Genomic DNA, 20,556 nt, shown 5'->3' with positions numbered 1-20,556 from the left:
CTATCTACCTATATATATATATATATATATATATATACGAAGAAGAGCGCGTGCAATAGAATAAAATTATGGCGTCTGTGCCGCTGGACGTATCTTATTCATAGCGTCACACAAGTCGACAGGATGAAGACCTGGCAGCTCCTTCATCAGCGACGCATCATCAACGTTCTCAATAAGACTCCCTGTCAGAGCCATCAGAGCAGATCTTCGCTGCATACAGTGACCAGCTTCATGGAAGCTGCAGTGGTGGGCTGCAGGTGACGGGCGTAAAGCGGCGATGGTACGTCGGAGCCGGGCGACGAAGTCGATGGGATTTGTTGTTGTAGTGCTCGATGGCAGTGCAGCGAGGAATTCACCTGGGAGACGGAGTGGTTCCCCGTAGACGAGCTCTGCTGGTGTAGCATGGATGTCAGGCTTGAAGGTGGCGCGAAGACCGAGGATGACGGCTGGGATGGCCTCGATCCAGGTTGAGTCCGGATGGCACATAATGGCTGCCTTGAACTGTCGGTGGAAACGCTCGAACATTCTGTTGGCGCAGGGATGGTAACTGGTGGTCCTCAAGCGTTCGAAGCCGATGGTCAGCCCGAGGAGCCTCAAAAGGTGCGACTCGTACTGTCGTCCTTGGTCGGTGGTTACGCGGCGGGGGGCGCCGGAACGAGCAATCCAGCCGGTGAAGAAGGCAGAGGCGACGTCTTCCGCGGCGGTTCCCTCGAGGGGCCATGCCTCGGGCCATCGAGTGTACTGATCGATGGCAGTGAGGCAGTAGCGATAGGGTCCTGCCGGGGGAAAGGGTCCTATGATGTCGAGGTGGACGTGCTCAAACCGACCGGAGGCCTGAGGGAATGTTCCCAGTGGTGACGTGACGTGCCTGGTGACTTTAGCGGGTTGGCATTGAATGCAGGAGCGCGCCCAGGTGCGACAATCCCGCTGCATGGAGGGCCAGACATAGCGGTCAGCCACGAGGCGTGTAGAGGCGCGTATACCGGGATGGCTGAGGTTGTGGAGCTGGTTGAAAAGACCACGGCGATGGGATAGGGGTACATAGGGCCTGCTTCGTCCTGTCGACATGTCGCAACAGATTGTGGCTGTAGACCCTGGAAGGGGGACTTGTTGCAGCTGTAGTGAGAACCTGCCCTTGAGAAGTTCCTGCAGTTCGGCGTCCGTAGTCTGAGCCTCGGCGAGGACGTCCGCTGTTATCTGCACAGAGCTGATGGCTGCTACACGTGAAAGCGCGTCGGCGACCACGTTGTCTTTCCCGCTGACATGTTGGATGTCGGTGGTAAACTGTGCAATGAACGAGAGTTGGTTCTGCTGTACAGGGAGCTTGTCGCGACGTTGAGAGAAGGCGTAGGTAAGAGGCTTGTGGTCGGTATAGATGGTGCAGTTCTGTGCTTCAATAACATGGCGAAAGTGTTGTACTGCTTCGTATATCGCCAGAAGTTCTCTGTAGTAGGCTGGCAGAGTTGTCGGGGCGGTGGTCATGGTTTCGTCAGCGGAACTGGTGGTTGAAGGGGTCGTTTTCCGAGCTGCGAGTTTCTTGGAGAAGAACGCCAAGGGATGTCAGGTGTTGTCCACGCGTTGCTGAGGGCGGCGCCGATGGCGAAACCAGATGCGTCCGTGAAGAGTCCCGAGGGAGCGTCTGGTACAGGATGGTTGAGAAGCACGGCGGTGCAGAGGGTGGCTCTGCATTCTTCGAACGTTTTCGCTAACGTCGGTGTCCACGTGACGGGTTGGTTTCCTCGTAGGCCAGCCAAAGCATCATGAAGGGGAGCCTGGTAGTCGGCTGCGTGTGGCAAGAAACGCCTGTAGAAGTTCAGCATGCCAAGGAAACGGCGAAGGTCTTTAGCGTTGGTGGGTTGAGGGTAACTTTGCAGGTCCGAGATGCGTTGGGGCAAGGGCCGAGTTCCCTCACATGAAACTTCGTGGTCGAGGAAGCGGACGACGGAAGCGCCTAGCGTACTTTTTTGGGTATTGACAAGTAGACCGTGGTCGTCGAGGCGTTAGAACAGCAGACGAAGGTGCCTGTGGTGCTCTTCGGCGTCGCGGGAAAATACCAGTATGTCGTCAAGGTAAACGAAGCAGAAGTCGAGGCCGCGGACGACTTCGTCGATGAAGCGCTGAAAGGTTTGTCCAGCGTTCCTCAGGCCGAAGCTCATGAAGGGAAACTCGAACAAGCCAAAGGGAGTGATGATTGCCGTTCTCGGGACGTCATCCGGATGGACGGGTATCTGTGTGTAGACCTTGACCAAGTCTAGCACGGAGAACACGTGGCAGCCATGAATGCGATGGGCGAAGTCCTGTGTGTGGTGGACGGGGTACCTGTCCGGGATGGTGCGTGCGTTGAGGGCACGGTAGTCCCCACAATGCCGCCAGCCTTCGGTCTTCTTCGGAACGAGGTGAAGTGGCGAGGCCCATGGACTGTCAGAGCGGCGGGCGATTCCTTCGCGGAGCATGGCCTCGAACTCTGCTTTGGCTAGGCGCATGTGGTCCGGAGCAAGGCGACGGGCGCGGCAGAAAACCGGGGGGCCTGAAGTAGTCCGGATGTAGTGCACGGTGGTGTGCTGAACATTGCGTGGCGGTTCGCTGGGGCGCGTCAATCCGGGAAATTTGGCGAGGATGGCATGGTACGGCGAATGATTGTCGACACTGAGTGCTTTGATGCTTGCCTGTTGGGCGGTCGTTCGCTGGTCAGGTGTGGAATGTCCCGTTGTCGCGTCGATGAGGAGGTCGTTGCCGCAGTCCGAAAGAAGGTTGTAGTGGGCCAGAAAGTCTGAGCCAATGATTGGCTCGGCGACGTCGGCGATGACAAAGTTCCAGTGAAGGTCACGGCGTAAGTTTCTGAGCTGGATGTGCAGGCGGAACGAGCCGTACGTCTTGATTGTGGAGCGGTTGGCCGCACTGATCTCGAAAGACGTAGGCGGACGAGGACCTTGGAGATGGGATCGCGGGTAGCAGCAAATGTCGGAACCACTGTAGACAAGAAACCGCTGCTTCGTGATTTGGTCGGTGACGAAGATGCGACAGCCTCCGGGTTGGCAGCTTGTGGCCGTCTCTACGAGCTGCCGTTGGCGTTTTCCGCATGCCCAGCGGAACAGGGTGGTCGACATTGGCGGGCTCTGTCCCCGAAGCGTCGGTGGTAGTAACACGGGCCGTTGCTATCGGGTCGCCTCGACGAAGTGGTGTTACAGTCGCGGCTTTGCGAGTCACGGCGCTGATGCATCGGAAGACGTTCACCCAAGCGTTGTTCAATGCAGGTGATCTAGTCGATCGATGTCGTCGATACGGCGTGCGAGCTCTGCGGTGTTCAGCGGTGCAGCGACAGCCTGGGTGGTGGGCGACATTTGTGGCAAGGCGACCTCGATGACGCGATCGGCAATCTCCGCAAGTTCGTGGAGAGGTAGCCCAACCTGTGCCTGTAGAATTGCCTGGACGTGCGGCGGGAGTCGTTGGAGCCAAAGCGCTCGCAGGAAGGAATCCTGGACTTGTATGTTGCCCGCGAGCGCACACATATGGCGCAGGAGCTGCGAAGGTTTGTGCTCGGCAAGCTCTGCGGACTGAAGTTGGCGTATCTTCTGGTCTTCGGAGAGCGACAGGCGGCGGATAAGGGTAGTCTTGAGGTGTTCGTAGAGGTTGGCCGTTGGTGGGTTGGCAAGTATATCCCGGACCTCGTTGGCATGACGTGCGTCCAGGTGGGCGACGACGTAATTTTAGCGGGTCCGGTCTAGCGTGACGCGTGCCAGGGAGAACTGGGCCTCGACCTGGGCGAACCAGACCTTGGGCGAGTCCGCCCAAAACGGCGGAAGCCTGACAGCGACACGCCAGATGTCGCATGAGGCAGCGTGAGGGATGCCCTCTGTGGGAGTTCTGACGTCCTCAGCGGAGCCGGCATGCACGGCCTCGGTTGTGGAAGCGTTGCGAGAGTGCTGGGGTCGCTGGGTCTGCAGTTCCTGTTGGAGCTGTAGCACCCGCTGGCGCAGAGCGGTGAGGCCACTGGGTCGGCCATGGCGGTGCGGTCTGTTCGGTTTCCGGGTCACCAGATGTGGGATGCCGTGTCGATGGAAGGACGCATCCCAACATAAAACATAACTACTGTTTATTAGCGTAGTAGCAGCAGCGGTGCGAGCAAAGCGACGCTGCGCTCAGTCGGGTAACGAAGGAATGATAAATGCCGAGCTTGGCAGCTTGGTTTTATAGCCACCGTTGGTGACTTAATCCTCCGGTGACGCTGCGGTGGCGCTGCCCCTTATCGGCGGCGTGTTGTGGCATGCAGCCATGTCACGCCGGGCTAGCTAGTGGCGAGGCAGCGGCTGCGCCGGTTTGTGCGCAGTGTGTCGCCACACATTATTTGCGATAATGAACGTCTCACGTATACAATTTTTTCCATGCTGGAAAGAAATCCCGCGAAATGCAAAAAGAACCACGTGACTAGCGCATTAGAGCGCCGCGAGAATGCTGCCCTCAGCCGTGGTTTTAGCGAACGAAATCAGCTGCGGCCGCGACTCGCCGTCTCCTTTTCAGCGGAAGGCCGATAAGTTACCGGTGGTTTCTTGGCTCGCGCTCGCTACAACTTGCACCATCACGCGCGCCAACTGGCTGGCAAGGGGCCATTAAACTCAAATTGGTTATGGTTTAGTACAAGATCGAGAAGTTTAGACAGTACCTCGCCACTTACACCGGCCGATGATTCAAATTTCACATACTCAGGATCCGTAGCCACAATTCCGTCGCCGAGGGGTATGTTAGTGTACAGTGAGCAGATGTCCATGGTCACCAGGAAGCTATCAACTGGGATGTTGAGATTAGAAGTTTCGCGGATGAAATGGTTTGTGTCCTTTAGGTAAGACGGAAAAGTAGGTGGGATGTCTTTTATCAGGCAATTAATGAATTCTGCTATATTTTCCGTTGATGTGCTGTTACTCGATACTATCGGACGTCCCGGATTGCCTGCTTTGTGTATTTTAGGGAGTAGATAGGAGCGACCGGGAACTTAATGGGCCGGCAACATCGATTTTAGCATTTTGCCGGTAACTTTCCCTTCCCGGCGGAGATTAGTTAGCGTTGCTTTTATCTCACTCTCAAATTCGGGAGTCGGGTCTTTTGGAAGTTCTTTGTAGAAGTGTGTGTCTGATAGCTATCGTTCCCCTTCTTTAAGGTGATCCGACGTGTTTATAATTACTATGCAACCCCCTTTATCAGCAGACTTGTGGTAATGTCGGTGTTTCTTTGGAGTTCATCGAGTGCTTTTTGTTCTCACTTTGATAGGTTGTTGCGAGATGGCCGATTTTTTTTTCGTACGCTCTGAGCATATCTTTTTGGACAGCTAATACATACATATCAAGGTGTTTGTCCCTCTGCTCACCTGGGCACCACGATTTGTCACCACCAGTCAATCTATTCTCCTCTAGACTGTCTTTCCGATCATGAAGGTATTCACGTAGGCGGAGATTGCGCGCAAAGTTATCGAGGTCCTGGTAGAATTCAAACTCATTGAATCTACCGGACGATGGACAAAAGATTAAGCCCCTCGACACAAGTTGGAGCTGCGTGGGTGTGAGCATTGTAGTAGAAAGGTTAACGACATTGTTCTCCTGAGATTTTGAGTGCGTTCTACTATCTTGTGGCGCGTGGGTGTCCTCTCCATGTTCGAGAGTCGGGCCGCTTTGACCAAGGCTACGCTGTTGTTTTGAGTGCTCATTTTTCTTTTCATTGTTAGGCTGATGCACGGCAGATCTCTGGCCCCCGTGTGGAATCCCACCCCTATATTCTGCATGTAGTTGAGCAGTGAAAGTTCTACTGTCCCGGTAAAATTTGCGCTCTTTTACTTTTGAAATTTCCTGTCTCTTTTTTGACGCGCGCTCTTCCTATTCTCTTGCCTCATGCTCTCCGAGATTAGAGAACGATTTCTCCGCAGTCTCTGCGACACTGTACTCGGCAGCCTTACGCTCACTATGGTCCGCAATGACGTGCGTCATTTTCAAGGACGCTTCAAGTAAGATTGCTTCCCACTTCCTATTTTCGGCTTCACTTAGCGTTGACATTGAGGCGGAGGCCCTTACGTGCAATTTGGTGAGAAAAATATTTGCTTAATTGTTCCGCATGCTTTTAGTATGGCAGCCGTTTCTCAATAGTTTTCCTAATCGAGAGAAATGACTGGGACCATGCGTGTTTCAGACCGGCCGTACGTCTGCCTGGTGTTGTAGCGCCTCGCTGGCGGGAGCGGTATGTTGTGACTGCTGGGGCTCTGGGTGGCTCTGTGTGTTCCTCGGCAGCCCGTTGTTGAGTGGGCGGGTGACTGGAGTTGGGCGTGCAAGGGGTTGGCGCTGCTCTTCATGCCGCTGAACTCCCTCGGAGCTGAACTCTGGTGTGTTGAGCCAGCAGCTCGACTCCCTCGAAGCACGCGTGTAGGCCATCTGCAGCCAAGAAACGTCTCAGTGGGAGGGCTGAGAATCCGTGTTCCACGTAGAAAACGCCGGCTCCCAACACCCCGCAGTGGAAAAGAGGACGGGCCTCTTTGTTGAAACGCTGCACTTCCCGATTGAACCAGGACGCGAAGCGCCACTTCGAGCCACGACGTCGGCGATTCGGTGCACGTGGTGGGGGAAGGCTTATGTGCATCGTTGTAATATCCGAGGACACCTGTCTCACTCGTCTCAACGCTTCACTAAACGAGACCAGTGATTTCGAACATCCGGTTTTCACGATCCGGCTTCATGTGACCACATCCGGCCACATGAAGCAACAACGTCTCCACATTCTCCGGCAGGTACTCCAATAGCGCAGGCACATCAGAGTACATAGCAACACCATATGAAATGAAGCACGGACTGGCTGGATCGTTCGGACTGAAGTGCGTATGAACATACCCAAATTACCCCATGAAGTGTGCCGATGACGGCACACTTGGTGGGGTAATTTGGGTATCTTCGTGACAAACGCTCCGTTGATGATGTGCTGGCAGCCATGGTTCAACGTAAGTGCAGAATAATGGTTCAATGACCCAGTTATTTTCGGGTAGTGGGCATAACACAACGGAGGCGTTGTCAATAGTGATATAAATATTTATTTCCCAACAGTTTCGGGAAGGGACCTCCCTTCTTCGGGGAATGAGTTAAAACTTACGTCGAAGTTCGAACTTGCGTCTTGCCGCGTCCCTCTCGCCTTCAAGGACATTTCAGAGAGGGGGGAGATAGAATAGAAAAAAAAAGAAAAGAGAGAAGAACATCGACGAAGTCGCAAAACACGAAGCGAGGGAAAAAAGATGGTTGATCCCTCCTACATAGGAATCGGAATAACACGAAAGTAAAGCGTGCCCTTACAGAAGTAACTTAATGTTTACAGAAGTAACTGAATTGATATAAGAGAATTTGCACAATGTATATTGATGTCTGGCAGCTATAGCACTGCTTACCATGTACTTACATTTAGGTGCGCGTTAATGAACCCCAGGTGGTCGAAATTTCCGGAGCCCTCCACTGCGGCGTCCGTCATAACCATATCGTCGATTTTGGACGTTAAACCCCAGATATTATTATTATTATAGCACCGTTTAACGCATATGCACCCACTTCGATGACTGGTGGTACATCTCCATCCCGACGACTAACGCCCAGGTTAAATGAATAAACAAACACTTGTGGTAGCTGTAGTAGTTAACGGTGAAAGCGTAATCACAGAACGAGGTTTGATAGCCAGAAGAGCGTCGCATATTGAACGCTGGACTTGGTCACCATCCCGTGGCATGTTAAAATGTGATTGAACACCACGGCCCGACTAGAGGGAAACGCAAAGCGCGTCCTGCCGCCCCGGAAAATCGCGTCCAGCCGCGATTTTTCTCGGGGCGAGCACGTCAGCGGTGAACGCGGTGTTACAGCCAGGTAAGGCATGCGCGCGTCGCAGAGCAATTTTTGGTTTGGATTAGAGTGATGCTATGAGCAAGGCAAACGCTTTTACGACGCTTGGTCTAAGATCGCCATCTGGCGGTGTGTTAAGGCATTGACAAAATTGAACTTCCATTGAAAACGCAAATATCCAGGACATATGAACAAAAGATCGACACCATATTGCGCGATACCCTCAAAAAGGCACTGAACCTCCCTAGATGGACGTCTACAGAACGACTCCAACAACTGGGAATTCACAACACCGCAGCTGAGCTATTCAAAGCCCATCTCGACAATCAAATAATCAGACTAGCCCTCTCCAGAACTGGCATGGTGGTGCTTTCTAAACTGAACATCACACCACCAACGCATGTTAGGAACAAACATAGGCTGCCGGAGGCATGGCGGACAGGCATCATCATCAAGCCTCTTCCTCGGAATATGAACCCCACATTCCATGCAGATAGGCGCAAAGCCAGAGCCAAAGCCCATGATAAATACTCAGACGGCGAGAGCGTCTTTTTCGTAGACGCCGCCCGGTCACAAACAGGACAGTGCACGGTGGCAGCAGTCAACCAGGGGCAATGTGTCGACTGCGTATCTACCATACAGGATGATGTTACAAGCATGGAGGAAGTCGCTATCGCCCTCGCGCTCAGAAACCCAGCGTCAACCTTCGTCCTTACGGACTCAATGACGGCTTATCGCAACTACCTTAAAGGCAAAATCAGTCCTCTAGCACGCAGAATACTTTCACAAGCAGCAGAAGGCCGTACTGAGGGGGACTGGAAACAAGTCATATGGTTACCTGGCCACTGTGGAGTCAGAGGCAACGAGCTAGCTCATGCCTCCGCCCGAGCTCTCTTACCCCGGGACTCTACCTTCAGTGTAGGGACTCCAGCCCCTCCAGATCAGACGGCCCACCTGACCACATACACTGAAATATTGCAAAACCAAAGGCTTGCGCGGAGGAAATATCCTCCACCACATCCTCAACTCAGTAAAGCCGCACAGGTAGCCTGGCGTCGCTTACAAACGTTATCGTATCCCAACCCACACATACTCTCCAAAATCGACCCTGACAAGTACCCCTCACCAACATGCAGGCTATGCAACACCAATCTAGCTACACTTTATCACATGGCATGGGAGTGCCAGTGCAACACATCCAAAACAGATTTCTTTAAGGATTTCAGTAGAGATGGATGGGAGGCGGCACTGTCCAGCCCGGACCGGGGGGTCCAAGAGGCCCTGGTGGCCCGCGCAAGGACCGGGGCGCAAGCCAATGGGATCCCGGACTAGGGACTCCACCCATTCAGCAATATGTATAATAAAGTTTTTCATCATCATCATTGAAAACGCGCCGAATGGGACGGACGTGTAACACGTTGCAGGTGCTAATCGCGGAGGCCACAGTAATGACGAATTACTTTATTTTACTGCTCCCAGAGGGCAACACCGCCCCGCCGACCGGGAGAGTGGTAGATATAAAAGGCGCGTTTGTAAAGCCTGTAGAGTCTGTAGCCGTGGCGTAGTGGATAGCGTGCCCAGCAACTGTTGTTGGGGACCGAGGGGTCGTGGGTTCGATGCCCGTTGACGGAACTCTTTTTCTTTGACATCAGATCGTGTAAATGTTTTCTACGTCATTTCCGTGACGGAAATACGTCACTGAAGTCTTGGTGGACTCCGGCATAAAGACTTTCGTGTTAAAAACTTTGTATGGCCTGAAGTAGTTGAGGGTTTACCGGTTCGCGTCGTGTGCCGGGCCACCGAAAATTGTCGTCCCGGACGGCAGGATGAGGCATGTGAGGGCAGAGCGTCCCCTTAACGGGTCGGCTTTCCACCTTTCATCTCCGCCCGCTCCTTGTGAATAGCCTCCAAGTGGTAGGGGAGCGTAAGCGCTTTACATTGTAGAAGTAGTTAAAAGAAAATAATGAACAAAATAGAGAGAAGAAAAGTGAACGACACTGCACACGTGCGAGCCAATCAAGAAACAGGCATGGTCTCAATTATGATTCCGTGTTGCCATATTCATTTTACCTTATCTCTCTGTGGCAGGAGAGTCTTCCGGGGTCCGATGCGCTACTACAAAATACACTGTAGTAGACGGTTCATGCAAGTTAATCTGCACAATAGGAGTTCATTCGTACAACATGCACGATTTCCGATTTGTGCTGGTGAGTTCGCGAGTGACTGTCCGGGATAACCCATAGTTCACGTTACTTAGGCGTCGTACAACACTGTAGGGACCAAATACCTCTTCAGTAATTTTTCAGAAAGTCCCCGTCGGTGAATAGGGCTCCAGACCCACACTTTCTCATCTGGTTGATAGCTGACGTATTGATGTAGCAGGTTATAACGCTGTGCGTCGTAACTCTGCTGCCGGGATATTCGGACGCGTGCAAGCTGCCTCGCCTCTTCAGCTCGTTGAGTAAAGTTTCAGCGTCCGTGTCTGTATCATTGCAGGCATGCAGTAACGTAGCATAAAGCATCGTTGTCACTTCACGGCCATCAAGAAGACTAAATGGCGTCCTTCGCGTAGTCTAATGCTGAGCTGTAATATAGGCGAACGTGACGTACGGTAGAATTTAGTCCCAATTTTTATGATCCACGTCTATGTACATACTCAGCATGTCGGCAATAGTCTTGTTGAGACGTTCTGTTAAGCCGTTGGTTTGTGGGTGGTAGGAGGTAGTTTTTCGATGAGCTGTTGCGCTGAGCTCAAGCACTGTCTTCAGGAGCGTGGCCGTGAAAGCGGTACCTCTGTCCGTTATTATGACTGTCGGAGCACCGTGCCTCAGAACGATGTTTTCAATGAAGAACCGTGCGGTTTCTACTGCGGTGCCGCTTGATAGAGCCTTTGTTTCTGCGTAGCGCGTAAGATAATCGGTGGCGGCTATTACCTATTTGTCTATATATATATATATATATATATATATATATATATATATATATATATATATATATATATATATATATATATATATATATATATATATATATATATATATATAGCATAAAATGTGCAGGGGCTTAGCACGGATATGCCAGGATATACGCAGCGTTAGCAAAAGTTCAGCTGATTATTCTTAGCTTTCCAGATTGTCTAGGATTATTAGCCTTCTTATGTTCGTTCTTCGTACGCTGAACCGCTAATTGCCAGGCAACTACTTCGGGATCCGATGAGATAAGCATTTCGGCTTTTCTGCGCCGTCGAGCAGCATTTGCGCTCTCCTTCTCCATGGCGTTACCCACCTGCAAACACCAATCAGAGGCGCTATCAAGCCGCCCCAGCGCAGCGTCAGACGGCGACTGCACAGCGAAGGCGAACAGCTGTGCGCGCGCCGGTGCTACTGTGTGTATCGCCACGACGTCACTTCTCTCGAATGCGGCGCAGACCAGCAGCGGCGGTGGCGCAGTCCGTGCGCGCGCGGGCGCCAGCCTGTCTGCCGCGCCTACGACGCCACTTCCTCCTAACCCGCGGACCAGCAGCGACTAGCCGCGCGCGGTGGTGTCGGGGAGCGCGTGAGATGCCAGCTCCGGTGACCCAGCTGTGTGGCATCACTGATCCTCGCGCATGCGCAGCACGGCTTATGACGCTCCACACGAAATTGGCTCCTGCTAGGCAAGTGCAGCTAACGCTACAAAAATCACGATATGCATGTAAAGTACAGCAAGATTTACACGCCACGCTCATGTTGCTCTCGCGGCCCTTTCGCTAGCTCGATATACACCAAAACTGGTATTGCGTGTCTGACTGTACGAAGAACATAAATAACAGGTGGCAATATGAAAATCATGACATGCATTTCATGTACAGCATGATTTACATGCCGCGCTCATGGCGCGCTCGAGGCCGGTTCGCTAGCATGGTATACCCCGAAATTGGTGTTTCGTGACGCGACTGTATTACAAACATAAATGACAGGTGATAACGTGAAAATAATTCTAAAAAGACAGAGCGTGCAAACACGGACACAAGGAAGAATTCAGGAGACCACAAATGCCGACTAACAACTGAAGAGACGCACAACGGCGGAAAAGAAAGGCGGCACGATTATGACAAGAATGCCATGTAGGGCATGATTCGCACGCAATGCTCATGGTGTGGTTGCGGCTGTTTCGCTAGCTAGTTATACACCAAAATTGGCATTGCATGACGTGACTGTACGAAGAACATAAATGACAGATGGTACCACGCAACTCCTGGCATGAATGTCGTGTAGAGCATGATTTACATGTCAGGCTCATGGTGCGCTCGCGGCCCTTTCGCTAGCTTGATATACATAAAATTTGGTATTGCGTGACGTGAACGTACGACGAACACAAACGAGAGGTGTTAACATGAAAATTATAAGAGGCATGTCATGAAGGGCATGATTTACATACCACGCTCATGGTGCGCTCGCGGCCGTTTCGCTGTCTTCACGCTCAGCAACACTGGTATTGCGCGACGCGATTGTATGACGAACACAAATTGCAGGCGGTAACATGACAGTCGTGACATGCTTTTTGTGTACAGCATGATTTACATGCCATGCTCATGATGCGTTCGCGGCCGCTTGCCTAGGTTGGTATACTCCGAAATTGGTATTTCTTGACCGGACTGTGTGACGGATATAAACAGAAGAACCGACATTTGGGCGAGTTGGATTGCGTTAAACATGATGAGTGGTTTTCAGCGCAAACGACGAATACACAGAGAAGAAGGAACACGAACACCAGCGCTGTCTCGCAACTAAATTTATTAGCAACGAAATCACACATTTTAAAGCACAACCTATCCCACGTGAGCACACGTCGATGATGCCATATCAGCGATACAGTACAAACTCAAAGGGTAACTAAACATAAAGTATCACGAAGCAAAACAGTTCAAGAAAGCAATCTCTCTGTCATGCAAGGCGATAGACGGCACACTTACACAACTAGGGCCTTTTTTGAAGATGTAAAACGCCTCCATAATCTCCCTGGTGGCCTGGTCCGCATGCGCGAAGATACATACGGTGTTTTGAAACATCGGTGTGCATTCCACAGAACACGCATGCACACCGATGTTTCAAAACACCGTATGTGTCTTCGCGCATGCGGACCAGGCCACCAGGGAGATTATGGAGGCGTTTTACATCTTCAAAAAAGGCCCTAGTTGTGTAAGTGTGCCGTCTATCGCCTTGCATGACAGAGAGATTGCTTTCTTGAACTGTTTTGCTTCGTGATACTTTATGTTTAGTTACCCTTTGAGTTTGTACTGTATCGCTGATATGGCATCATCGACGTGTGCTCACGTGGGATAGGTTGTGCTTTAAAATGTGTGATTTCGTTGCTAATAAATTTAGTTGCGAGACAGCGCTGGTGTTCGTGTTCCTTCTTCTCTGTGTATTCGTCGTTTGCGCTGAAAACCACTCATCATGTTTAACGGATATAAATTACAGGTGGTAACATGAAAATCGTAACATGCATTGCGCGTAGGGCATGATTTACATGTCATGCTGATGGTGCGCTCGCGGCCGTTTCGCTAGCTTGGTATACATTAAAAGTGGTATCGCTTGACGTGACTGTACTAGGAACATAAATGACAAATCGTAACATGGCAATCATGACACGGATGTCGTGTAGGGCAAAATTTACATACGAAGCTCATGGTCTGCTCCGCGCCTTTGCGCTATCTTGACGTACAGCAACATTGGTATTGCTCGAATTCGACCGTTTGAGGAATAATAATGGTAGGTAGTGACATAACAATCGTGAACTGCATTACATGTGCAGTATGATTTTCATGCCACGCTCATGGTGCCCTCGCCGCCGTTTAACTACCTTGATATGCACCAAAACTGATATTGCTTGAGGTGACTGTATGATGGACATAAATGACAGGTCCTGACACGCAGACCATAACATGCATGTCATATGTACGACATGAATAACATGACACCCTCTTAGTGCGCTCCCGGCCGTTATGTTAACTGGATATACACCAAAATTAGCATGGCATGACATGAGTGCGTCATGCACATAAATGACAGGTCATGCATTGTATATACGAAAATATACGTTTCATTCTATTAAAGGTTGCACATGCATGAATCCATGACAAACATGCGATATACAGTGAACTAGATGTCATGACATAAATGACTTTATTTACCTCAAAGGCATGCCGCTCTCTGCTGGCTGCTTCGCATTAAATCGATACCCACAGTGCGTGGGATCTGCTGCATTTTTTATTATCCTGTTACTATGTGGCACTCCGTCGTGTTGGCCGCAACAACGTCAGCAGTGCTGATGAGGTCCGCAATATATACCTAAGCACACACAAAGCACGGCCGCTCAGTAATTTTTCATTGATCAGCGGTGCATTTACACAATAGCAGCACATATCCAAAAACGCCGGCGAAGAAGTGCGATGCCACGCCGTACCTGCAGTAGCGGCTTCTTACCGACGGCGTTGCTAGGCCTCTTTCAGGAGCATGGCTATGCGATGAACGACAGCTGGCGATCACAACAAGCATCTTTGTTTGTTTTGCCTTCTGTTCTATGGCACGTACCCACTCTGGGTGATGGGCCAATTGATTGATTGATTGATTGAAGCCTTTCAATATTGGCACATACCCACTCTGGGGGATTGGCCAAGAAAAATTATGGCATCCTATGGATGATAACTACATTAATTTTTACCTCCCTATTAGTAAAGTAGAAAAAAAAACGCGAAGATAAAGAGAAATCAAATTACAAAATGTATTATAGCCTATGGAAGATAATTACATTAATTACAATTTTGATCCGACCAGACAGCTGAGTTTACCTGACCCGACCAAATTTGACTCTATGACTTACTTTTAATCACATTTTATAATTATGTCGCGAGTATTTTTTTTCAGTATTTCTTAAAGTAGACCTTACGTCGGAATACGTTTAGTTTCTAGAATGAAATTACACACAGCATCAAAGATTTCTCTATGACAATGTCCCAAAACAGAGGCACCGAAATTCAGAGCATTTTTCCGCAGTTAAACTTAAACCAATCGTCGAAAATGGAATAACCAGAAGTCTTTTCCTAATTATTGAATAGTTGCGGCATGATATTAAATAATGTTCAATAGATTCTGTTTCTTCGCAAAATGGGCAAGTGGGTGATATCGCCAAAGCAGCTCTGTGTAAATATAAGTTTAATCTCCTGTGTAGTTTTCGTGGTCGTTATTTTAGACACAAATGAAAAATACGTGTCCGTTATTCGTCGCGTCTTACCAGCGCCTCCTCTATTTTTTGTGCCTGGGCGAAGGAGCGGAGCGCAATGGGAACCGACCGTCGGCGTTAGTGCGGCTTTTAGCCGCCGGGCGCCGCCACCGTAGTAGACCAGCTGTCGCGTCGTCGCTCGCGGAAACAAATGCCGTGGCTGCATTCGAAACTTCTATATGGTTCAGTTTTCGGCTGTATTCGCGTTGCTTAAAGTATAATGAAAATTTGTAAACTAGAATCATGAAGCACTAGTCGTTCTGGGCAACCAGCCCACTTCGAATGCATGTGTCTTTCGCGGCTATTTGATCGTGACGCTCGCGCGTCGTCTGCTAACCCGATTCCAGAGAGCGCATGTCAGTGATGCGCGGAAAATTTTGTCACCGTTACATTCGCTTTACTGAGAGTCGGTTATTGACTGTCTGAAAGTCGATTTTCGAAAGCAGCATTTGCCAAGAGCTAATACTGAAAACTTGGGCGCTTAAATTTCCCCGGTGCGTCCCACCATCTACTGGTGTAGCACACTATACGCAAGCCATGAGTTCATGCGGTAAATAGCATGAAATTTCACTAAGCTGCTTCCAGTGACAATGTACATAATGATTGTCAGTTGTTTCGCCGGTAGCGCATGTAGTGTCCATGGGCTCCGATTCTTCAGCTTCGGGACCTCATGTCAGCCTGCATCCACATGGCGGCGATCGCGAGTCAGCGTTGCTACTGGTACTACATGCATTCGTTGACTGTTCGACGCAACACGGTCACGTTTAGGGATACTTGCCATGCTTGATTCAGTTGTTACCTTGGGCTGCAAACGTGAAGGGTAGTCTGCAAAGAGTGACGCTACTGCATCCTTCGTAAGCCGCCGTTACTTATATTCTCTGAAATATGTGAGTCGTAAACGACGGCTGCATATTCTAGTGTAGTTTGAACGTGTATTAGGAGACCAATTATCCCGCCTAATTACTGCAAGCCACCTCTACCAAACACCTGCAGCAGCTGGAATTTCATGGAAAGACAGCCGAACAGTGTATTAGGCGAAAGCCTTAGATGCCTCAGCAAACGCGAAAATTGACCGTCGGCCTCGTCCGCACGAGTGATGCAAAAAATAATTACGGGATGACGTTATCATGTGACGTCACATGTCATAAAATTTTGTGCCATCGTCGTGACGTCACATAACGTGACGTCGTCATATTACATCTTCGCTTGGTGAAAATGGGCCGATCACGGAGGCAGTGCATGCCTCCGCTGATGTGCAGAAAGCTTGCACTGCCTCCGATCCTTGAGGCTGTAAGAAAACCACGTTAGGCGCAGAAATATCTGCGAGGGAGGCATGGAATGTTCAGTACACTGACTAGATGAAAAAGAAGAAGGTGGCTTTCGCCTTTCTGTCGTCCTTGATGAATGCATAAGGGACCCTATGAGATTTTTTTCTTTATCAAGAAAGGGGAATAAAAAAAAACACAATCGTGATTTCTTTCAGTTCCATTTGCAGAGTGGAACACAACAGTATGACATACTAAGGCACTGCGGCGGTCGCAATAGCCTGACATAGAAAATAAAACGCGAATACTATGAAACTCGAGTGCAAGTATCAACCGGCAGCACGGCCTGACAGTCTGCCTGCGGAATACTTACAGCGGGGATGGAAAGACACACGAACATGCGTCATCTGCATTCTTTGCAGTTTCGTATCTATTTTCAAGGTGTTTAGGATGATTGAAGAGAACACGACGTCCATGATACAATAAAAGACCATCTAGCATCTTTTTATTGCCACCACGGTTAGAGCGTGATGAAAACAGCGCGCCGCTACGTTCGCGTTTCTTTCTATCCCCCTGTACCTGTGAAAGCGTGCAAGAAGCACAAATGCAATTAAACTCGGATGCATACACGAATTCGTGAGCTTCGTGATACACGCGGCCGTTCATCGCCAGCTTCGCGTAGTCTACTTGCACAGCACCACCACGCGGCAGCGGCGAGCGGACGCGGAGCGCCCACTCGACGGCCCGAGGAGAGCGTTCGCCCAGGCGCTGAAAAATAGAGGAGGCGCTGGTCTTACAGAGCAGCGTACATCCAACGAACGAGAGGGCTAGCAGGCCTGGTTTTCACCCTGCTCCTACTCGCAGTGCACCGGCGGCCGCTAGTTGGTTCCGTCTGCCTCGTATCGGTGCTCGCCTTCGTGCTAGGTGTTTACAGCTGTTGCCGCATGGAGTGAAAGACACATTTCGGGCTGTACTTTACTGCAGCAGACGTTATTTTCTGTGAAACAAAATTTATGTAACGCTTGTTTCACCGCTCCGGCGACGCACTCACACGGGCCGCTGGCCGACTCAGTGCCAACGACGTAGCGAAGCCTTTTATTGCGATAGCAATTATATGGACACTCTCGGCTGATCTTTGCCGTCGCCGTCGCCATCTGTCGACACCGTCATGTCCCGGATATGTATATGTATGTGTATATATATATATATATAAAAGGCACAAAGAAAAATAAAGGAGAAGAAAAAAATTCTGAAGTACCCGACCGCGGATTCGAACCAGCAACGCCTCGCACCTGAGCGCGCTGCGTTAGACAACTCAGCCACACGCCATGCATACGCCGGCAAAATAACGGCGAGCTATTTATATACACCATGTAGCGCTGGTGGTAAGCAAATCTCGGAGGAGCGTGAGCGTGTTTTCTATCACGCAAAGCTCCTAATTTTCTTTCAATATGAAAACTGCCCTTGAGTCGCGCACGAAAAAGTGGCCCTTTTCTGTTCCCACTCGAGATGTAGAAGGAAAGAAAATAGACAAAGAACACCGGGCACACCTTGCATCAGACGCCCCCTGTGGTAGAAGACGCAAAGGGTCACTCCACACGCCGCAGTTTTAAAGAAGAAGAAATATCTAAGAGCGTATATATTCTAAATTTCCCCACTTATATTAACGATCCCCCTGAGTGGGTAGGTGCCATCATCCAAGGAGCATCATCATCATCATCATCATCAACCGTCGGTTTCATGGCCAATCCCCCGTAGTGGGTAAGAGCCAAGAATTAAGGGTCAAGCAAGCTAGCAAGCAAGCGTCTGATTCTCCATTGTCGACACTTACAGCGTGTTGCTCAAGCACAAAGGCGTAACAACTGTGACATTTGTTAATTCACGCTTGCCCTGTGCATGCCTGTGCGTTCATTTAGGGCGTCCTTCTTTGTGCTTCAGCGGCACTCTGCAAGTATCGAGCTGTTTCTGGTTCTTCGTGTGACATTTCGTTTTCTTGCTATCGCATTCATTTCTTCGCCTTTACGGCGAAACTGCGATTTTTTTCTTGTCGCTTCGAAGTTGCAGCCCGTGACTCTCCAGGAAACAACCACGGACGATCACACCAGCTTGATTTTGTTACCGCCGGCAGTGTACTTCATAGCTCTTCGCTATTAGGCACGGAAGCGAGGTATCCGCGGCGTCCAGGCTCTGAGGTTTGCGCTCGTATGCACACGGTCGCTCTATGATAGAAGAAACACGTGAGAGCCAGCCTGTTGCGCGCGGCCGGATGCCGGTGCTAGTTGAACTTCCCGTCACCGCAGTCAGTCATATACAGCGCAAGCTTCTTGCACTCGCCTGTCTCCAGGGCCACTAGACTACATACGCCAATGATGTGCGAAAATCTGCAAGACGGCTTTCTGCCAAGCTTTTTTTAAACATGAAAGTGTTTTATGCCGAGGTCCACCACGACTCCACTGACGCGTTTTCGTCACGAATATGACGTTGTAAAATATAAAGACTAACATATGGCAAAGAAAAACTAGAAGGAAAAGTTCCGTCACCGGGAGTCGAACTTACCACCCCTCGATCCCCAGCGCGCAGCGCGAAACAACTCCGCCACAGACGACACGTTTTTCGTCATTCTAACGGCGTGCTATTTATATACATCATTTGCCGGTGGCGGAACTTGGAGATCGGGGTACATCAGTGTGTTTTCGTTATAACTTGCGAGGTGCGAAGGGCTCGAAGGGCGCGCCTTACACGTCGTCGGCCCACGCGTTGAGATGAGCGTGCGCCTCTACAGGGCGTGGTCGCTCGTGCGCGCGCTTATCTTGCACGTCTTGCGCTCTCACCGCATGTTCGCGTTGAAGTTACAGAGTGCACAAACGTCGCTTCGCTCACTGCAGCGGTCGCTTTTGCAAAAGGAGCGCGCTGCTCACAAACAAGTAAGTTACAACTGCGACAGTTCGCGCTCATCCTGTGTGCTTGTGCATTCGTTTCGTGCATCCTCCTTTGTATTTGACCAGCGCGCTTTAACTGTCGAGTTGTGACAGTTGTTAGTTCGCGCTCATCCTGTGTATGTTCGTTCCATGCGTCCTTTCTCCTTGAGCAGCGCGTTGCAAGTTTCGAGCTGCTTGCCATTCTTTGCGTAACATTACAACTTGTTGCTATAGCCTTCATTCCTCCGCCCTCGAGGCCAAACAATGCACAAGAAACGCTCAACTACGTCTGTGAAGATACGTTTTACTTTCGTGTTATACCGATTCCTATGACAAAGGGATCCGCCATGTTTTTTGTTCAACCAAGCCCTTTCGTTCGCACACTGCTTTTCTCGCTTGTTGTGCTTCTGCAGCTCCCACTTCCAGTAAAAGTACGCAGGCTGATGGCCAACCATGCGCGAAACAATGCCATACTAACCTTCAAAACAAACAACGCACACATTTGTGCTGTTCGCATACCTTCCCTGGAACTGGGAGCAGCAGCCATCGGCGAACAAAGTCGCCGAAGCAGGGAGGTTTAATTCACGTTGTAATACACTGTGAAACGGTGGTTAAAAATCACATGATAGAAAACTCCCCACATAGTAAAATTCGATTGTGACGTGTATTTTCTACGTTCCTCAGAGATGGTACCGCCTTTTAGTGAAGCATGAGGTAGTAATTTTAGAAGCGAGGGAGTTTTGAGATGTAATGAGCCGCAATAACCCGAATCGCCGCTTTCTTTCACAGTCTACCTTTGAAGTTTATTTATGTTATTAAATCTAATATAATTTCTCGCACCTGCTTAACCAATCTACAAACAGACTAATCACAAACAATTCATCTCCTTTGGTAGAGACTGTATGCACTAGAGCACGCCTGTGTCTTGCCCAGGCTGCCGTCTAGCCGAGTGGATACTCTCGCACCGAGACGCCGGGCTGGCCATGCTGCCAAGGCGCGAATGGATTGCGCCAAGTAAACTGGGTAAGCTGCAGTTCAGAGGCTTTAAGGTACCAAAAAGTACCCGTTCATGCCTCTTCCGCTTGTAAGAGCTTGCTTGCGTACTACTGTGTCGTCTTCGGATGACAAGACAAGCAGCGCAACAGGAGCATATTACTAAGCCCTCTCTGCGACGATCCCGACGCTCCACGGGAATAGTGCCGGTGCGGTATTTTCAGCTTCGCCGCGAGTGTATAATTGTAATTGAAGCAAACACCAAGA

This window comes from Rhipicephalus sanguineus, chromosome 2, assembly GCF_013339695.2.
Source record: "Rhipicephalus sanguineus isolate Rsan-2018 chromosome 2, BIME_Rsan_1.4, whole genome shotgun sequence".
Taxonomy (NCBI): domain Eukaryota; kingdom Metazoa; phylum Arthropoda; class Arachnida; order Ixodida; family Ixodidae; genus Rhipicephalus; species Rhipicephalus sanguineus.
Note: the sequence above shows the minus strand (reverse complement) of the source record.